At 36.3% G+C, this 20,184-nt stretch overlaps 1 non-coding gene across 1 annotated transcript; it reads right to left on the bottom strand.

The window, feature by feature from the left end:
- Positions 1-5,260: 5,260 nt before the first annotated feature.
- LOC113833294 lies at positions 5,261-5,394 on the bottom strand. Its single transcript, XR_003480905.1, has one exon. It is a non-coding gene; the product is annotated as a small nucleolar RNA SNORA18 (small nucleolar RNA).
- Positions 5,395-20,184: the final 14,790 nt, after the last annotated feature.

Genomic DNA, 20,184 nt, shown 5'->3' with positions numbered 1-20,184 from the left:
AACACAACCATGTCTTGCACTTTGGGTTTGATTCTCTCCATTAAAGTCTCTCAACATCACAAATGTGTACACAATTGAAAACAACAGCCCCGTATATCCCAGAATATTTCTGTTACCAATATTTCAGCATGAAGGAGAATTCTCTTATATGCCTCTCCCCTGTAAATTACTAACTGCCCACAGGGTAAGCATTTCATGTACAAACCCAGTACAGGTAACAGCCATAGCTCTGGGTTCATGAATGCAATTGCTATTTCATGTCTAGGTGCCATTTTGCAGCCCTTTCTCATATCTTTTAGCTTGTAATTCTTTCTGTCCGTCCTGGTTCAATGTCCCCTGAGTCTTCCAGAGGGCACTGTGAATGACTTGTTTAGGGATGTGCTCTTAGCATTCACTTATTCTCAGCATCTTGGGCAGACATAAACTTCTTGATTGGTTCACTGTGAACAGAGGCTTTTCTGATTAAGAGTGAAGGCAGCACTTTCCTGTTGGTGTAAATGCTACTATGCCAAGCAGCAGTTTGACTCTGTCAATTTAGGTAAACAATAATAGCCAGTTCCTCCTAGGGACTATGACCTACCCATGCATAGTATTTGGATGAAGATTATGAGACCAGACATAGATTCTGTCCCACAGACTTTGCCTCATATTCAGAAGCACTTGATAACATCCCTAGCAGTAAGACCATTGTTGCACTAGTAGGCACAGGAATATCTTACCTGGCAGGTTGGTACTAGAGTTCATAAAACTCACAGTTGCCTAAGTCGCAGAAGCCTATCACCTTGTAGAGGAGTGAAAATAATCCACCAAAATTGAAGTTTCTAGTTTAGTTACTGAATATATATATATATATATATATATATATATATATATATATATATAACTTATCTGGGGATCAACACAGGTGAATAGCAAAATTCTGTATTATTTGAGGAGCCAGTTAGGACTCTCTGATGAACAGCACCTATGAAGATCTCCTATACCTTGGCCTGGTACATAGCTTTTTAATCTAGTAGCAACAGTATCAAGCCATAAAATATACCTCTTTAAATCTCTGTGATTATATCTTTTAATGTTGTTACAATGTAGTAGGTATATAGGGCTTTCAAATGAATCTTTTGTTTTAGATAACTCTCCACTCTCTGCTCCCCCATATTTCCTGTCCCTTCATCTCCCTCACTTAAATCTCTCCATATCTAGTGTCTACCTACTGTGATTTATTTGTACCACTGTTCTTTTATCCTTATAAGACATAGCATAAGAAGAGATAGTGATTTTTTAATAGCTTACAAGTCCAATGACCTAATAACACAACAAAAGCCTCATCTCAAAGGTTCTATAACTTCCTCAAAATCTCTGAACCATTATTTCAGTTCTTATTTGTTTAAGGGACATTTAACACCCAAATGCAATATGCCTTTGTATCTTCCATAGTTATTTTATAATTTCAAACAAAATTCATACTGTTACAGTTTTCTTTTCTCTAATAGTCAGTGAAATTGGAAAAAAAAATTAAAACTGCCAATTCCCACAGATGATAATCCAAACAGATTTCTTTTGACCTTGCTTCTGTCATGTTTCTTCCTGAGGAGGAATTGTGTATGGAGGGACCAATTACAGAGAAAAAAGTTGAATGACTCTTAAGTCTTCTGTGAGTTGATTATTTCTAAAGTTTCTTAGTTAAGCCAGTGAGACATTCTCTACAGACATGGCTCATTGTGTCATGAGCATAACAGAGAGAAATTAGGAGAAAACAAAGGAGCTCTGTTGCTTGTGTTTAACGAAAGACTGTATCTCTACAAATAGTTGACATTGGATCATGTTTGAATCGTTTATACAGGATCCTTTCTTCTTGAAAGCATTTGATTAAAATAAAACATATATTAAGAAATCCTTAATTCATTGCAGTGTTGATCTCATTCTTAATGCTAAATCCTAATATGCATTGTGATGGGGCAATTATTCAATGGAAATTTTGTGTAAATACTTTTCCGAATTCTAATTCATTTTAAAACTAAAATTTTAAAAAGAATAAATGTGATGTTTTCTTAGTAAATTCTATTATTCAATTATTTCTCAATTTAGATTTACTCTGATTTCAAATATTTTAATAATTTTAAGAAAACTTTAAGTAAGGAACAGAGAAATGAGTCAGCAGTTAATAGCATCTGGGTTTGCTGCCTATCATGATGTTCAGTGTCTCAAAACCAGTAGTAATTGAAACTCTGGGGTATTAGACACACTCTTTTAGCCTCCTTGAGTACAGTGTATTAACATGATACACATACACATATGCAGGACAATGCTCACAACATTAAAATTCAAATAAGTATTTAAAGCTTATTGTATTATAACATGTCAATGAGGTTAAATAAAAGTTACTGAAAGGGGATGGAAGTATGCCTCAGCAGTTAAGAGTACTGGATGAATATCTTTTTAGAGGGCTGGGTTTAGATACCCAGCACCCATATGGTAGATTACAATTTCCAGCCTTCAACTTCCCAGACTCTTTAACTGCAATTCTTTAGGATCTTACACTTTCTTATTGCCTCAAGGAACACCCAAAAACATAAAATAAAATGGGGAAAAACAAAATATTTTATTAAAACTTTCATTTTTATTTTTAATATGGAAAGATTTAGCATTGTTTCTTTCAAAAATGAAAAAATAAATGTTACATTAGCAAATGTACATAGATGTTACATATCGAAAAACACAAATATTTTAATTATGAAATAAATAAAACAATGAGATCCAGATAATCTGAAGATCCTTAATTCTTTGCTTCCTAAAGATTTTAATAAAGTGGATTGATTTTGCACTTACCAAAAACCTTATTTACAAAATAAGAAATTATAATTACCAGGTTATTTCCCCTAGAACAGGAATGAGAAACACGACAACTCTGGCTGTTAAATATTGTATTTGCTGAAAGATGATTTGTCCCAGCTTATTCTTTACCATGGCAGTTGCCCAAGTCAGATAACTGCTGTTGGGTTTTACAATTCTGGTAAGACACTCAAAGAATCAAGTAAGAGGAAGATTGAATTCTGTTAATTTATTAGAAATTGAAATTATAAAAAGTATTTTAGGGGCTTATGGATGATTGAGGTTATTCAAACAGGGTCAGTATACTAATGCCAGGAGTCTTCTGTAACAAAAAGATTTGATCTATAATAATGCATTTGATACCACCTGGGATATGAAATTCACAGAAAAAATTGCATCTGAAACTTCCAAATGCAATTGGCTTCATTGACTGGTCCTCAAATGAACTTCGGATCTTTAGCTTGCTGGATAATTTGTTTTTATTAACTTTGATGCTCTAAAGTTCGGTATTTTAAAGTACATGAGACTGTTTTTAAGGCTCAATTAAAAATAAGTTTCCTAATAACCATGATGACGTCCTTGAGAATTCATATGAGAAGTTTAGCCAATTGTGCATTAAAAAGTACATGGTTTCTTCGAGTTTTGTTTTCCAAATTATTAAGGTTTGAAAGAAAATAATTGACCAGTAGAGACCAAGTCAAGCCAACAAGACAGAAATAACTACAAAACCTTGATGTATAAAATACATGTAAGCTAATTATGAAACTACATAATAGTATTTTAATAGAATAATTTGTTAGTACACTTAAAATATATAAAACTGTTTTCCAGTGCACTTATGATAATTTTGTTTGACAAAATTTACAAATAAAAATGGATTTTTTTGGATTTTTAATCATATTAAAAGATCAGTTCTTGGCCTCCAAAACTAGAAACACAAATAACTTGACAAAATATTTAACATTTGTCACTTCTACCACAATTGATAATATTGTAAATATTTTCCTTTTTAGCATAAACAGCGCTGTTTTACACATTTAATGTAAGTTTTACTTTGCACAAGCAAAGTTTGTGAAAAAGGGTTTTATTACATCTGTGTATCTTATGTCTGTTATGTCTTATTTAAAATAACACAATTCTTGAAAATTATTAATGCATTCTCTAAATTACTTACAATTCATGATACAATGTAAAACCTACAGATGCAACTATGGTTACTTTGTTAATTGTTCTAATATTTATGAAAATGTATAAGTACAAAATATATAAACAGTTGCTTTAAGTGAACATGAATGTTACAAAAAACACAAACAAACTCCAAAAAATTTTTAGGTTGGAAATTCTCTCAACATAGTAATATTGAAGCTAACCCTTTATTTATAAATGTTATGCTAAAGTTCATTTTTATAAGAATCCTTGTCAAATTTTAATAGATTTTTATTTAGTATAGGAACTTTACAATGTAACATTTATTGATTTTTATTTTTTGTAGTTTTTAGTGATAAGATTGTCATTTATGAACTCTTTGTATTTTATTATATAAGTACTGTTCATTTCTATATTTTATAAATTTACTTATAAATACATTATTTTTCTAGCTATGTTGCACTTACTTCAGTGAGTAAATATTTTATCATATAACCAAATCATTTTTCTAAGACATGTAAGAGTTTCTCTCACTCTCCTTTAGTACAAAATTTGAAAGCAACTTGCCTGCCTTCTTACAAGTAACAAGTGGCCCACATATTTGGTGACTTTGGCTCTATATTTCTAAAAGCTGATACCTTGACCTCAATGAGTGCGACACAAAAAATAATTTCAGTGCAATTTTTATTCTATTCATGAAGAATATATATAAATTATAATAGTACAATACATATCCTAGAAAATATACATTGTGAAAATTTTGTTGATATAGAGGACATTCAGATTTGCACTTTATAAAATAAAATAATCAATTTCCAATAATCTTGTTTCAGTAGCTTTGGTTGTTTGAGTACAGTTCAAAAAGTTTATTGATTTAGGTAAAGCCAGAAAATAACCATTTTATTTTGTAAGTAATATTATGGGGTTTCTCACCACTTCAATGGAAGTTCCATCCATGGGGATGGTACAAATATTTAGATGTAGAAAGTTCCTTGTACAATGAAAGAACACGAAGACATACTCTAGCTCTTGATGTGAAAAACACTGCTTAACTTGTCTCCTTAAATTGTTAAATAACAACAGAGATGTTAAATATATTCATTTACCCCACATTTCTTCCTGCTGAAATGTGTTCATTAATTCATCTGCATATGATTAGAAGGCCCTTATAAACCCAAAGTCTCATGTTCAGGTGAATGAAAAAATGTTTGAAATACAAATATTGCACAAAATTCTTTGAAAGGACAAACAGTTTTCAAATGATCCACCTTTTTAATTTTATTATTATTTTTTAGTAGCTCCTCCTTTCCATAGACCTAATAAGCAGTCCGCTGAGTCAGGTAAATCCACGAGCTACTATATGAAGCATTTCCAGCCATGTGTGACTACTTGGTAAACCACATCAGGATAGACCTCAAAGAAAGAGTAGGCCTCTCAGGGATCTCCACTGAACATGGCATGAAAGAGAAACAAAGAAAGACTAAGGAAAAACCCTCATATCAAGGCTGGTTTAGGCAACAAAATAAGAGGAATGGGATTCCAAAAGTAGACCAAATAGCCAGGAATAGATTTCACTGTATAGGACTATAAGAAGACCAAGATCAACAGTCATAATGCACATGCAGAGGACTAGCACACACCCAGACAGGCTCTTTGGGTATTGCTTCAGTCTCAGGGAGCCACTCTGAACATTGTTTTACTGATTCTGTGGGCCCTGGTCTCCTGTCTCCTCCACCCCTTTAACTACTAAAATTGTTTCTCCCCCTCTTCACAGTATTTTCAGAGCTCTGTCTAATGTTTGACTGTGGGTCTCTGCCTGTGCTCCTATCTGTTGCCAGATGAAGGCACCACAATCTATTAGTTTAAAATAATTTCCTTAGGAATTATTTCATTGATTAGTTTTGGCCAGTAACTTTTGGTTTCTGTGATACCCAGCCTCCGTTCCTGGTCATCAAGGCCGTGTTTCACATGGGCTCCTTCTCATGGTTTGAGCCTCTAGTTAGAACAGTCATTGGTTGGTCACTCATGCTAGTTCGGTACTACATTGTCCCATCATGCTACAATCCACTACAATTCCAGAGAGATTAAGCAACAGGGAGGACACTAAGGCAGATGCATGGAATCTCCCTGGGAAGTGGGAATAGAATAGATTTTACAGGAGGACTGAGGCTGGTAGGGATGGGAAAAAAGAGGGATCAGGTGTCTGTGGCAGGGAGGAGCAGGAAGGAGGAAGAGACAATGGGGAGAGGTGATTGGATTTGGAAGACATTTGCAGGGTTCTTTGTAAACCTAGTTCAGTGGAAACTCCATACAATCTATGAGGGAGGCCCTACTGAGGACTTCTTGAAATGGGGGCATAGGGAGCATGAGCCAACCTTCTGCATCCAGGAATGCTTCCAAGTGTTGGGATTGGGACACAAATCCAGCCCCCCCAAATTTTAACCTACAGTTGTTCTTAATGTAAATTTTATTCAAGATTTACAATGCTTTTATTTTTTTTTTCAGTTGTAGGATTTAACATTTACTGAGGGGAACAACTGGGTGCTGTCAGAAAGGAACACACTGGAGGACACTGATGTGTTATCTTATACTGGAAGGTTAATTTGTTTTTCTTCATTGCTCACTGAATTTGCCTGTGTCATCTCTGTAACTACATTTGAAGGTCTTATAATATGTTACTGATTAGTAAAGTTGGAGACCTGCCCTAATCTTTACTTTCATAATTTAGCAGTTCCTATAAAATATTTTGTCACCTATAAAATTAGCCACTGAGACTTTTATTAAATTATTGACCTCATGTACCCAATTAAACTGTAAATAAAGTTGAGAGACATCAAGTGACTGATGACTACATTCTAGAGGCTATAGTCAGTTACCCAACTGTTAGCAAAGGCAAAGCAGGTTTTTTTCATGAATACAATTACTTAAGTATTCAGCTTGCCTAAAATTTCTTACTTCAAAATTAAAATGCAGTGTAAATTAAAAATATACTGCTTTCATAGGAGTTGTGCTTTCAGAGTTGATATAAACTTCTAGGTACAAATATGTGCAATCTGCTGGGGCTTGCAACTTACAGATAACATAGCACAAGGTTAACTGAAGATCTAGAAACTGTGAAGCATTCGTTATCTTGAAGAGTAGTACTTTTGTGAAATTTTAGGACAGTTGTCATTAAAATCACGTATGGAATATTGCCTTATTGTCTGTGTATTAAAGCAGTCAGATGTCTAATCTGAGATGGTAAAAGTAAAAAAAATGTTTTCTGTAAAAAACATGTAAGGAAATTATACTAGTTATTTTTTGTAGTTAAAGGATCCTAATTTTTCTCAAATGGTGATGTAGAACTCATCTAATTGTTACAGACAACCTAGAAGTAATTAAATACATGCCCATGCATTTGAAACTACACACACACACACAAACACACACACACACACACACACACACACACACACACACACAGCTTACAATGAAATCAAATAATTATTTTTTGTTCTCATAAACTTAAAGGAGATGGATTTGTGGACTTTGAAAAGTTAACTTTGCACTCTTATAAGTGACTGACTGTTTTCATGCTTATCAGCAATAAATTGGTTTCAGTAATCTCTTGATTACTGCCAAATCTCTATATCTAGTTACTAAAACAGAGTGAGCAATCAATATCTTATTCCAATATAGCAGACAGTGGCATTAAATTTTATCTAGTATAAAATGGGAAGCAGTAAATATATTTGAGTGGAGGTAAAATGTGAGCTATTTTATTCTAATGTAGCATTTCTCCTTTTAGTTGTCTTCTATTTTGCTATATTGGCTTCAACAGTTTATAGAACAAGTCAGAATGCATATATACCTATACTCAAAATCATACTTATGTCCACAAAAATGCATTTGTCAGCAATAACTCAATGCTTCCAATAGCAACTTTATTCTGTACAAAGAGGAAGAAGAAACAAAAGCATCAGGATCCTGCCCCAGTTTTGAGGTTTCAAATTGATATCTTAAGGTTTAATTGAAAGACTGTTTTCTACCACTAGAACATTCTTTTGAAAGTGAGGCAAGAATTGCATAATTAAATTACAAAACCAAAATACATAGATTAATCATTTTATAGCAAAAGGTTTTTTTGCAAATATTCTTGTTTTTAATTCCTTAGTTAAAATTTTAAAATTTGAATTCTGTGATTTGACCAAAGTCAGAAACCCTTCCTAACTTGGGAGACTGAATTTCATGCCTGCTGGTTTCTGAAGAAAAATAATAAAAAGCAGCAAAAGCCAAAGTGGAACTGATGAGATTTTTGTCAGTCATATGACTGTTTTCAGAATCTCCTCATTAGCATTTCCCTTCTATGCTTCCTTTAAAAACAGTCTCTTCCTTTGCCAAAAATATGCAGTACAGTCTATCTGTGGGATTTCTGGCAATTGGCATTTTATGATAAACATGCAAATATAGAGTGAAAATTTTAGCATGTTGCCAACATTCAGTGTTTGTCTCATACAAGGGAACCTTGCTTTTGCTCCAGAAACATTGGAAAAAATTCTAAGAAAATATGAAAGAAATTTTAGTTAACATAAGTGACACTTTAAAAAAATATGCATTCTACAGATTGCTTACCCTATATTTCTGAACAACAAACAACAACAACAAAACTTTATCATGAGCAAATTGGTTGTTTATATAGAGACAATTTATAAGCATTTTCTTGTACACAAAACTTTAAAGGTTACTTATGTAAAATTTTAAAATGCAAGACAATATACACAAAAATCTGCTTGTGCTCTTATGTAATTATGTTTGTACAAATAAGTGCTACTGATGTACTTAGCAAGCTACATTCTTCCCTCCTTTCTTCCTCTCCTCTTATTTCTTCCTTTCCTCGGTCTCACCATCATGCACTCCTCCATTCTTGCTCTCTCCCTTTCTCTTCTAGATACTTTTTTTGCAAAAAAAGGTGTATTATCATTACTTAAAATGAAGATAAATTTCTTGTTTCCAAAAATAACTTTTCATCACTTCTTTCTCTCAGATACCACACCACTGACAGTGACAAGATAAAATAAAATATCAATATGGAAATGATTTTTTTAATGTTGCTCAAGTAGTACTAAATTTTTTTATGAGCTGTTAAATAAAATATAAAGAATTAATTTTGGACCAGTAATGGACAATGCGCTGAGCCTTGCTCAGATGAAATCATTTTAGCTACATTACTAACTTCAACTAGACTAAAACCAGAGTTGTCATGCAGTGCATGCCTTTACTCCATAACCTCTTCCCTTCATTAGCCCATTCTATTTTTGGCATTGAAAGGGACATGTTTCTGAAATAGATAATTGTAGAAGACAATAGCATTGTTGTATCTCCTTTTCAGGAAAGTGATAATCTACCAGAACTGTGGATCTTAATCGCAAGAATGCCCTGTACTTCAGCTTTGTTAAGGCGAAGAGATTTTGCATTTACATATTGCTTCCATGGTACAACTCCCTTTGATGCTTTATACTAATAGTGAAAATCTCAATTACCTTCTAACCTAGTGCATATGTTATTTGAGAGGGAATGAAGCAAAATATGCAGTTGAACTCAGAATATATTAAAATTATAAAGAAGTAATACCCTTTGTGAATCTGTGCTTTCTTAATAAGATAACTGATATTCTTACAAGCATTATAATGTCAGTTTCCTCAAAACTTCAGATTACCATTTGATAAGACCCTTAGTGCACATGAACAAGCACTGAGCAAAATAATAAGATGGAACCTAACAAAAAAAAAAAAACCCAGAAGTGTTATTGATGCTGCACACACTTACCTCTATAGCAAAAATTCCTGGAGCAACCAAATCCAGCACAAACATTCTCAGATTGCATTCTTGAGACTGTTGTATAGTATGTAAAGTATGAGCTGAATTAAAACATAGATTTCTTCCTTTTCAATTAGAAGAGAACACGGAATATGTGAAAAGAAAATAATGTCCATAAAATTTGAAGAAACAAAAATTATAGACATATCTGTTAAATTCCCTAATTTAGTTATTTATGACTTTGTTTCCCTGGATATATTTCAAGGCACCAAAAGTCAGAGGAAATTCTAGGAGTGGAGGTATTCTGTTCTCCTGAACTAACTCATCCTGCTTTGCAACATCACTGTACATAGTATTCAGTTTTAATTAGTTCTGTATTCCACATTATAAAATTCAAATAAAAAAGTTGGAAAAATAAATAAAATGTTAACAATTAAAAAAAGTAAAATTCAAGACAGTCTTTCTCTTAACCCTGTGATCTTGCCTGCCATATTTTTGGTTGCATAGCCACAAAAATAGAATTCTGTCCTTTTTCTAAGACTCTTGTTAGGTGAGACATTAATATAGCTGTGAAATTCCATACTGCTGAATGAGTTCACTGAATGCAAGCCAAAGACTAGATTTTCACCATCTTGGAATTCATTTATCAAGAGCATAATGTTCATATGTGAGCTCCATGTTCGTTTGTTTTTATTATATGTTTTCCTTAGCATAGACATGCCAGTGTAAACAATGGGCAGAAGCTATCTCTTTCTGAGTTCCTTTAGATGTCTGTTTTTGGATGTGGCCACTGTTTTTATTGAATATTCTCTAAATTTTCAAGACCAGAGTCATATTTATATTTTTGAATTTTAATGAGGTTTTTCCAATATAGATAGCTTTCTGTAAATGAAAAGAAAGTCAGTGTAAGTTGTTATGTGCTTATTTCTTATTTAGGATTTTCAAATGCAATATGGACTAACATGGAAAGAGAATGGACACATCCTAAGGCAGAATAATGTCCCCCTTCAATATAACCTTGAACAATATTTGCCTCCCTATCACAATTGTTTAGCCAGGAACCTAATAACAGGCCATTGGTCACTATCACTCATTCAAACTACTTATTTGAGCTATGTTGGCATCCCAATCTCACTCCACTCTGCATGAGTAAAGAAGTCACTTTATATCATCTCAAGGAATGATCTCTTAAGCAACTATGCTGCTTTTAGGAAAAAGAGAAAAGAAATCAGAAAAGAAATCTTAGACTGTACACTTCTCATGTGTTTAACTATAGGTAAGCCACCATCCATGATCAATGAATACTTTATGATACAGCTGTTTTGAGACCTCACATATTTCTGTCATCACACACTCATACAAGGTGAGCCTAATATACTCATTTATTCCCCCAGAGACATTTAAAAATAAATGAAGCCTTCTTTGGTTGCTTGGTTATAAGAAGGGTGTTGACACTGCTTTTTCCCACTAGGGAGAAAATTCTAATAACAGATGATATGTATTTATTAGTCAATGTTACATTCTTCCTGATATTAAAAAAACTGAAGAATCAAATACTAAAATCATATCATAGTGAAAATACCTTTGTAAGGAAGGATTTATATGTCTGTATTAAGATGGTTGGATATTCCAGAATTAAGAAGAAAAATAAAAAATAGCAAGGTATAATTGTCTAGATAAATTCTTTTTTCTTTTTACCCGATTGTTTTATTTATTTATTTATTTTTCCATTTACTTATCTTTTATTTCACTTGTCAAAGACAGGAAGGAAGGAACACATGAGCAAGTCAGGTCAAACTAATGATGGAAAATCTAGCAACACAGCTGAACCAAGCTTGTGGAAATTCATGTACTCTAGACATACTTCTGTGGAGACAGTTTTGAAGCTTGGACTATCAAAGCGGCCCTTGACAGTAGGACCATGATGCAAATCTGGTACATGAGCTAGCTTGTTGGACCCCATTCCCTATGGATAGATGTCATGCTGAGTAAGTTCTTTAAGTTGTATAAAATGTAAAACTTTTATAAGATGCTTATATTAAAATTTATGAAGTCAAATCTTTATGTATTGAGGTGCCATGTCCTTGTACAATTTGTGTCATAAGACCCTGATTAGGGCAAATGAGGGAATTAGGAAAGAAAATGGACACAAGGACACAGAAAACTGGGATTGTCTTGGTTGGATCCAACTTGAACAACAAACTTTTAGTACATACATTTGAACAAGCAGGCAGGGCTTGTGGTGTATAGTTGAATAAAGGATCGAGGATTTATGTTATACCATGAAATCAAGGAGGCAGGCTTGACTAATCTTGGTAGATACAGATTCTCTAGATAGTGGGAAGAATTTAGGTTATAAATATCCAGGCAGAAAGCTGCTATAGATAGTTTCCACACAAACTATGAAAATTTATTTACATACAGAACAGAGGAAGGATTTGAATCTCTCTGAACCTCATCCACCAGGAAGGCTTTGCCAATTTCCTACAGGTATGAGATTTCAGGCTTTGTCATAACCAGCTCATCTCAAGAACAGCCACCCAATCAGAGTCTTACACACCCAAGACTTCCTTTGCTCCCAATTCTGACAATAACCTCTATTTCAGTCAATGGATTTCTCCTTAGTTATTAGTCTACTCTCTATATATGTAAGTATTTTTATAAGAATATAACCCTAATTAAGGCTTATGTGAACATTTTTTATTTTTATCAAACTTTATCTAAATATTGCACAGCAATTAAAAGTCACAGACTATGCATCTGACCTTCACGATGGTTACATAACCACATGGGGATGTCTGTATTAATGTGGACAGAGTCATGAAAATTTAAAGGCATTCTCCCCTTGCCTTTTGGTCAAGTAAATCTCAGGGAACTTAGAAGCATCTTCTAATTTGTCATTTTTTTTCCTGATCAACATCACCATTCCTCTTGTTTAGAGAGGACATGGAGACCTCACTGGACAGAACTTAAGAAACATCCAGTTTGCAACGGACAGAGTAAAACAGAAAAAAAAAATTCTTGTAATTAAAACTAAGTGAAGCAGGTTTATTGATTTATGCTCACATACATGGATGGTTTGGGGAAAAAAAGACTAAAGGAATGAGATTGTTTGAATGCAAATGCCCCCATATGCTAATGTATATACATTATTTGGTGGAGCTTTTTAGAATGTATTGGGGGTGTGTTCTTTAGAGAAATGTGTCACTAAGGGTGGTCTTTGAGGTTTCAAAAGGACTTGTTATATCAAATGTATGTGGTTATCTCTGCCTTCTGTTGGCATAAGTGTAAACTGCCTGAGGATATTGTTCTCATGCCTTTGCTTGGCCATCATGGATTCTTATCATTTGAAAGTATATACTAAAGTAATGTTTTTTAAGTTGCCTTAGTCACAACAATAGAAAAATTAAGGAGAATCCAGAAGCTTCACTCAAGTTGAGATGTCTTCTGTAAACCAGATTCTCAATTGGCTTTAAAATTAAAACAAAAACTGGGTTAATATTGGCCACCTGCTTGATCGTAAACACCCATCAGGAATTTATAACAAAGGATTAAAATGATGGCCACAATTTTTTAACATTCCAAGGGCTTAACCATTGAGAAGTTGTTTAAATAACAGTAGTTATCTAAACACATTATCATTAATGTTTTTTTAATTATTGATAAGGAAAATGCTGACTAGATATAAAACATTATGACCTTGGTTCAACTTAACACTGGAGTGCCTAAATATAACTGAGAAAGAGTCCAGTCATCTAAAATAGGCCAAATCTAAAAGTACATTTTATATATTATGGTTCACTCTTTCTCTCTGCACCATTACTTATTACAAATGTAACATTCCTGTACTTTAATACCATACTTCCCAATTAAAGGTGGCTAATATGTACTCTGTTTTTAAACTCTGGTTTGGAGAAATTATTCAGTACACTGGTTTTCATGAGGCATTACTGGGAAGACATATAAGACCTACTGCGTTCGAATTTCTCTATAAGATCATGAATTTGGTGACATATCTAATTGTGTGCCTTGAGAAAACCTGGAAATGTAGATTTAATTCAGGTTTGACCCATATTATTTTTAATTTATTTTTATTTAAATTAGAAACAAGCCTGCTTGCTTCACATGTCAATCCCAGTGACCTCCCCCTCCCCTCCTCCCCTGTCCCCCACCAGGCCCCCACCCCATTCCAGTCTGCTACCCAGGGAGGGTGAGGGCCTCTATGGAGGTCACCAAAGTCTGTCACATCATCTGGGGCAGGGACTTGGCCCTCCTGCATGTGTCCAGGCTGAGAGAGCATCCCTCCATGTGGGATGGGCTTTCAAAGTCCATTCGTAATCCAGAGATAAATACTGGTCAGCTAACAGAGGTCCCATAGATCACTGACACCCATGTTCAGGGAAGTCTGGATCAGTCCCATGCTGGCCTCTCAGCCATTAGTCTGGGGTCCATGACTTTCCCCTTGTTCAGGTCAGCTATTTCTGTGGGTTTCACTAGCTCTTGTCCCTTATAGTTAATCCTAACCAGGAATTAAATCTTGCAGATTTCCAGGAGCAACTATTATATGAGGGCGCTAATGATAAGAGAACTACTTTAACTGATTTATCTTTCAAATTCTTGACTCATTCTTATCTTACAATGAGCAGTTGATTGCATAAATACATTTTGACCTATCGAAACAAAACAAAAACACAAGTTTTACAAAATATAGAAGTAGAGATGACCATGTATAATGTTAATCCATCTCTGGGTCTAGAGCTCAAGATCTGATTAGCAGCATAATTAATTACATTTTAGCTTATTAAGCAAGAAATATTATGCATTATGTCAAAAATTTTGTTGAATAACTTAAATGCACTTGTCCCATTTCCCTTCAGCAGAAAATTTTCTCTCTGTGTGCCTTGCTATGTGTGTGTGTGTGTGTGTGTGTGTGTGTGTGTGTGTGTGTGTGTGTTTGTGTGTGTGTGTGTGTGCATGTGTGTGTGCTTCTTCACTTTTATTAAAGTGGTTAATGCTTCCTGTCTACTGTGCCTCATTGTTTTATCTTTTAATTTGCAAAGAAAATTAATATAAGCAACACCTTAAGATAATAACTATCTCCATGTTTTCCTACGAGATTTTATCTGTGAAACTTTGTTATACGCAAAGGATTCCATAAAAGTTTTTGAGATTTTCAGCTATGTGACCTTTGGAGCAGTTGATTTTATATTTCACTGTATATTTTTGTGATGTTTGCTTTCTGAAATGATTTAGTCAGTGAAAAATTTTACGATGGAAAATTTATCTTAATAACAGGTCAAGGTGCTACTCAAATAAGACCTATTTTATCTAATCTTAGATTTTAACCAAATAACCAGTAAATATTACCTACTCTACTCATAACAAGGAGTAAGGTATGACACACAAACATTCTTTTTTTTTTTATTAATTCAAGTTAGGGAACAGGCTTGTTTCACATGTAAGTCCCCTCTCCCTTTCCCTCCACTCACCCGCATCCCTCCTTCCCCACCTCCAACCTACCCCACCCCATCCACCTGCCACCCCCCAGGCAGGGTAGGGTCCCCAACAGGGGCTCCGAAAAGTCCACCAAATCTTCCTTTGCTGGGCCTAGGCCCCTCCCCATGTGTCCAGAGACAGAGCACATCCCTTCACGTGGAATGGGCTCTCAAAGTCCCACACACACACCAGGGAAAAACGCCAGTCCACCTCCAGAGGCTCCCCAGAGTGCAGGGGCCTCCCCATTGGTATCCATGATCAGGGGTCTGGATCAGTCCCTCACTAGCCTCCCAGACAGGCCAACTGTTCCTGTGGGTTTCTCCAACCTGGTACAGACCCCTTCGATCTTCATTCCTCCCTCTCTTCAACTAGGTTCCAGATTTCAGCTCAGTGTATTTCTGTGGATGTCTGTCTCTGCTTCCATCAGCCACTGGATGAGAGCTCTAGGATAGCATAGAGAGTAGTCATCAATCTCATTCTAGGGAAAGGGCTTCTAGGCTATCCTCTCCTCCACTGCCCAGACTGTCAGATCGTGTCATCCTTGTAGGTCTCTGGAGATTTCCCTAGTTCCAGATTTCTTCTCGGACCTATAGTGGCTCCCTCTGATATGGTGTCTCTCATCCTGCTCTCTCTCCTCTATTCTTCCCCCAACTCAATATCTCTGCTCCTCCATTTCCTCTCCTCTACTCTTCTTCTTGTGCTCTTATGACACACAAGCATTTTTAAGTAAAATCCTTGGCAACATCATAGCTGAGAGGTGATTTGTGATATTGTGAAGCACAATTTTAACCTGAAAAATAAATAAAAATAAAGGCTATTTACATGTATTAATATATATGTACAGTACATATTAAAATTGATTAAAGTTTGTAGCATGATGATATATAGTTTTATTATCTACATATTACTTTCTGTTACTTCTAGAGAAAGTGTGACAGGTAACAATGTGTTTTGAATGTGAAATGTCCTGCACAGGTTTACATATTTGAACACTTGACCTCCAGCTTATCATGTTGTTTTGGAACGCTGTGAAATCCTTGGGGTGTGAGGCTTTGCTGGAGGAAGTAAGGCTCTAGTGTTGGACCATGAGGTTTTTATGTACTGGTCCTCTGCCTATTAGCACTTCCTGTGTGGCCATATCATCTGTCCAGCCATTTCTGTACTCCTCCAGCCATGCATTTGCCACCATGATTTACAGTACCCCAGAAACTGAAAGCTAAAATTAAATCTGTCTTCCTTAATTTGCCTGTAGTATAGGATTTTATCATAGCAATAGACAAAGGGAAACAGGACACTAAAATATCTACAGGAGGCTGAAAGTTCCTCAGGACCCTAAGAATTTTCTACTGAAATTCTCAACTTGGAATGTGATTCTACCGATAATAATTTGACTCTGCTTCCTAAATTAACAATTGTAATTCTCCAGAATATCTGCAGAAATTTTGACCATGTGGTGACATAGACTTTCTATAGCATTATTTATTTATTTATTTTGGTTTTGATGTCAAAGTAATAATGTATTTTTACTTTTATTTCAATTTTTTAATATATTTTAACTTGGGAAGCATATGTGACATGAAGTGGGATTGAAGCTACTTTCAGCCTTTGTGGGAATACTGAGGAATCTTTTGGACATTGAGGAAGCACAGATTGCAGTGTGGAGAACATGGAATCTTCTACCTAGATTAAGCCATGACTGAAATCTCACCTTTCCTATATTTCAAGAAAATGTTTAGAACTTCTAAAATTTTTATTTTAGAAGCACTCTTATCTTCATATTCAACCTTCCCATTCTTCCATGCTCCCAACAAACCTCACAACTCACCCCTCAAACACTCCCTAGGGAAAGTGAGGCCCTCTACAGGGGACCATCAAAGTCCTTCACATCATTAGGGGGAGGGCCCAGGCCCTCCTTCCTGTATCTGTGTAGGTGGAAATGCTGACTACATTCCATTGGGCCTGGCAGAGGTACCGCTCACCACGCCTGCTTGGGCATGGTCAGAGTGATGTAGTTTATATATCAGAGAGGCACACACACTGCCCTCTTTTTCCCTCTCCGCTCTAGGGATAAAAACTGGCTCCACTGTTAGAAGTCCCATTTACTGTCTTGGCCTCCTAGCTGGCACCCACATTCAGAAGGCTTGGTTCCACAGCTTTACCACTAGGGCCTCCATGTTCTCACTGGATCAGGTCAACTGTTTTGGCAGGTTTCTCCACCACAGTCTTGGCTCTTTTGCATATCCCTACTCCATTTCCGCAAATAGATACCAGCAGTATGGCTCAGTATTTAGCTATGGGTGCCTGTTTCTGCTTCAGTCAGCTACTGGATGAAGGCTTTAAGAATGGGAACCAAGGTAGTCATCAATCTCATTATAGGGGAAGGGTATCAAAGGCAGTCTTCACCACTGCATAGATTCTTACTTGGGGTCATCCCTGTTCTTCCGCTAATGTTTCTGCTGTGCTAGACCTTTCTAAAACTCTACAATCTCCCTCTAGCAAGAACTTTTTGCCCTCCTCTATTCCTCCCCTGTTTAAGTCCTCCTGTTCTTCTCCCCCCAACTACCTCTTTTCCATTCCCACCTCCTTCCTCTCCCCTTCAGTGGTCCCAGTTTGTACAGAGGTACTTGTCCCCTCCCCTTCTTTGAGGGAACATGCAATATTCTCTTGGTGTCCTCCTCGTTTCCTAGCTCCGCTGGCAGTGTGGATTGTAGGCTGGTAATCCTTTGTTCTGTGAATGCCCAAGAGAGGAATTGCTGGATCTTAAGGCAGACTGATTCCTATTACATGTCAATCGCAGTTCCCTCAAAGGCCCCTTCTCCCCTGTCTCCTATCAAACCCCTATCCCATCCCCTTTTTGCTCCCTAAGAAGGGTGAGGCATTCCATGGGGGGGGTCTTACAATCTGTCATATAATTTGGAGCAGAGCCTAGACCCTTCCCTGTGTGACCAGGCTGAGAGAGTATTCTTCTATGTAGGGAATGGTTTTCCAATGTCTGCTCATGCAGTAGAGACAAATACTGATACACCACCAGAGACCTCATAGACTAACCACCTCCAAACTGACATCCTCCCTCAGGGGGTCTGGAACACTCCTATGCTGGTTTCCCAGGTATCAGTCTGGGGTCCATGAGCAGCCCCTTGTTCATGGCAGGTGTTTCTGTGGGTTTCTCCAGCCTGGTCTTGAACATTTGCTTATGACCCCTCCCTCTCTGCAACTGGGTTGCAGGGATCAGTTCAGAGTATAGCTGTGGGTACATCACAGCTTACATCAGCCACTGGATAAAGACTCTAGGATGGCATATAAGGTGGACATCAGTCCCATTATATGGGAAGGGCATTTAAGGTAGCCTCTCCACTATTGCTTAAATTCTTAGTAGGGGTCATCCTTGTGGATCTCTGGGCATTTCCCCAGTGCCAGATTTCTCTTTAAAACTGTAATAGCTCCCTGTATTATGGTATCTCTTTTCTTGCTCTCCTCTAATCTTCTCCTGAATCGATTCTTCTGCTCGCTCATGTCCTCCTCTACCCTCCTCTTCTCCCCTTATCTTTCTTCTAACTCCATCTCTCCCCATTGCTTCCAATTAATCTAGGATATCTTGTCCCTTTCCCCTTCTCTGGATGACCATGCATGCCTCCCTTAGGGTACTCCTTGTTTCATAGCTTCTCTGGATGTTTATTGTTGGCTGCTACTCCTTTGCTCTAGAGCTAAAATCCATATAGAAGTGAATAAATACCATTTTTGTCTTTCTGTGACTGGGTTACTTCACTCAGGATGGTTTCTTCTAGTTCCATCAATTTTCCTGTGAATTTTAGATTCCATTTTTTTTTCTGCTGAGCAGTACTCCATTGTGCAAATGTACCAAATTTTCTCCACCCATTGTTCAGTTGAGGGACATCTAGGTTGCTAACAGGTTCTGGCTATCACAAATAATTCTCCTATGAACATAGTTGAACAGATGACCTTGTTGTATGAGTGTGCATACTTTGGGTATATGCCTAATAGTAGAATTGCTGGATCTTGAGGTAGACTGATTCCCATTTTCCTGAGGAACTGCCATACTGATTTCCAAAGTGGCTGCAGTAGTTGGCACTCCCACCAGCAGTGGAGGAGTGTTCCTCTTTCTGCACATCTTCTCCAGCATAAACTGTCATTGGTGTTTTTGAATTTAGCCATTCTGACAGGAGTACGATGGTATCTCACAGTTGTTTTGATTTGAATTTCCCTGGTGGCTAAGCATGGTGAGCAATTTCTTAATGTGTCTTTCTGCCCTCTTAGATTCCTCTATTGAGAATTGTCTTTTTAGTTCTGTTGCCAATATTTAATTGGATTAGTTGGTGTTTTGGTGACTAGCTTCTTGGTTTCTTTGTATATTTTGGAAATCAGCCCTCTGTCAGATGTGGGGTTGGTAAATATCTTTTCCCATTCCATGTGCTGCTGTTTTGTCTTGTTGACTGTGTTGCCTTACAAAAGCTTCTCAGTTTAAGGAGCTCCCATCTATTATTGCCAATCTCAGTGTGTGTGTGTGGTGTTATGCTCAGGAAGCGAACTCCTGTATCAATTTCTTCAAAGGTTTCACCTACTTTCTCTTCTAACAGGCTCAGTGTGGCTGGATTTATATTGAGGTCTTTGATCCATTTGAACTTAAGTTTTCTGCATGGTGATAGCAATGGATCTAACTGCAATCTTCTACTGGCCAGCACCCAGTTATGCCAGCACCATTTGTTGAAGATGCTTTCTTTTTTCCATTGTATAGTTTTATATTCTTTCTCAAAAATCAGGTGTTTGTAGGTTTGTGGTTAATATCAGGGTTTTCAGTTAGATGCCATTGGTCTACCTGTCTATTTTTGTGCCAATAATATGCTGTTTTCAGGAGTATAGCTCTGTAATATAGCTTGAACTCTGGGATGGTGGTGCCTC

The sequence above is a fragment of the Cricetulus griseus genome (genome assembly GCF_003668045.3).
Source record: "Cricetulus griseus strain 17A/GY chromosome 1 unlocalized genomic scaffold, alternate assembly CriGri-PICRH-1.0 chr1_1, whole genome shotgun sequence".
Classification (NCBI taxonomy): Eukaryota; Metazoa; Chordata; class Mammalia; order Rodentia; family Cricetidae; genus Cricetulus; species Cricetulus griseus.
Note: the sequence above shows the minus strand (reverse complement) of the source record. Positions and strands in the feature narration are given on the sequence as shown.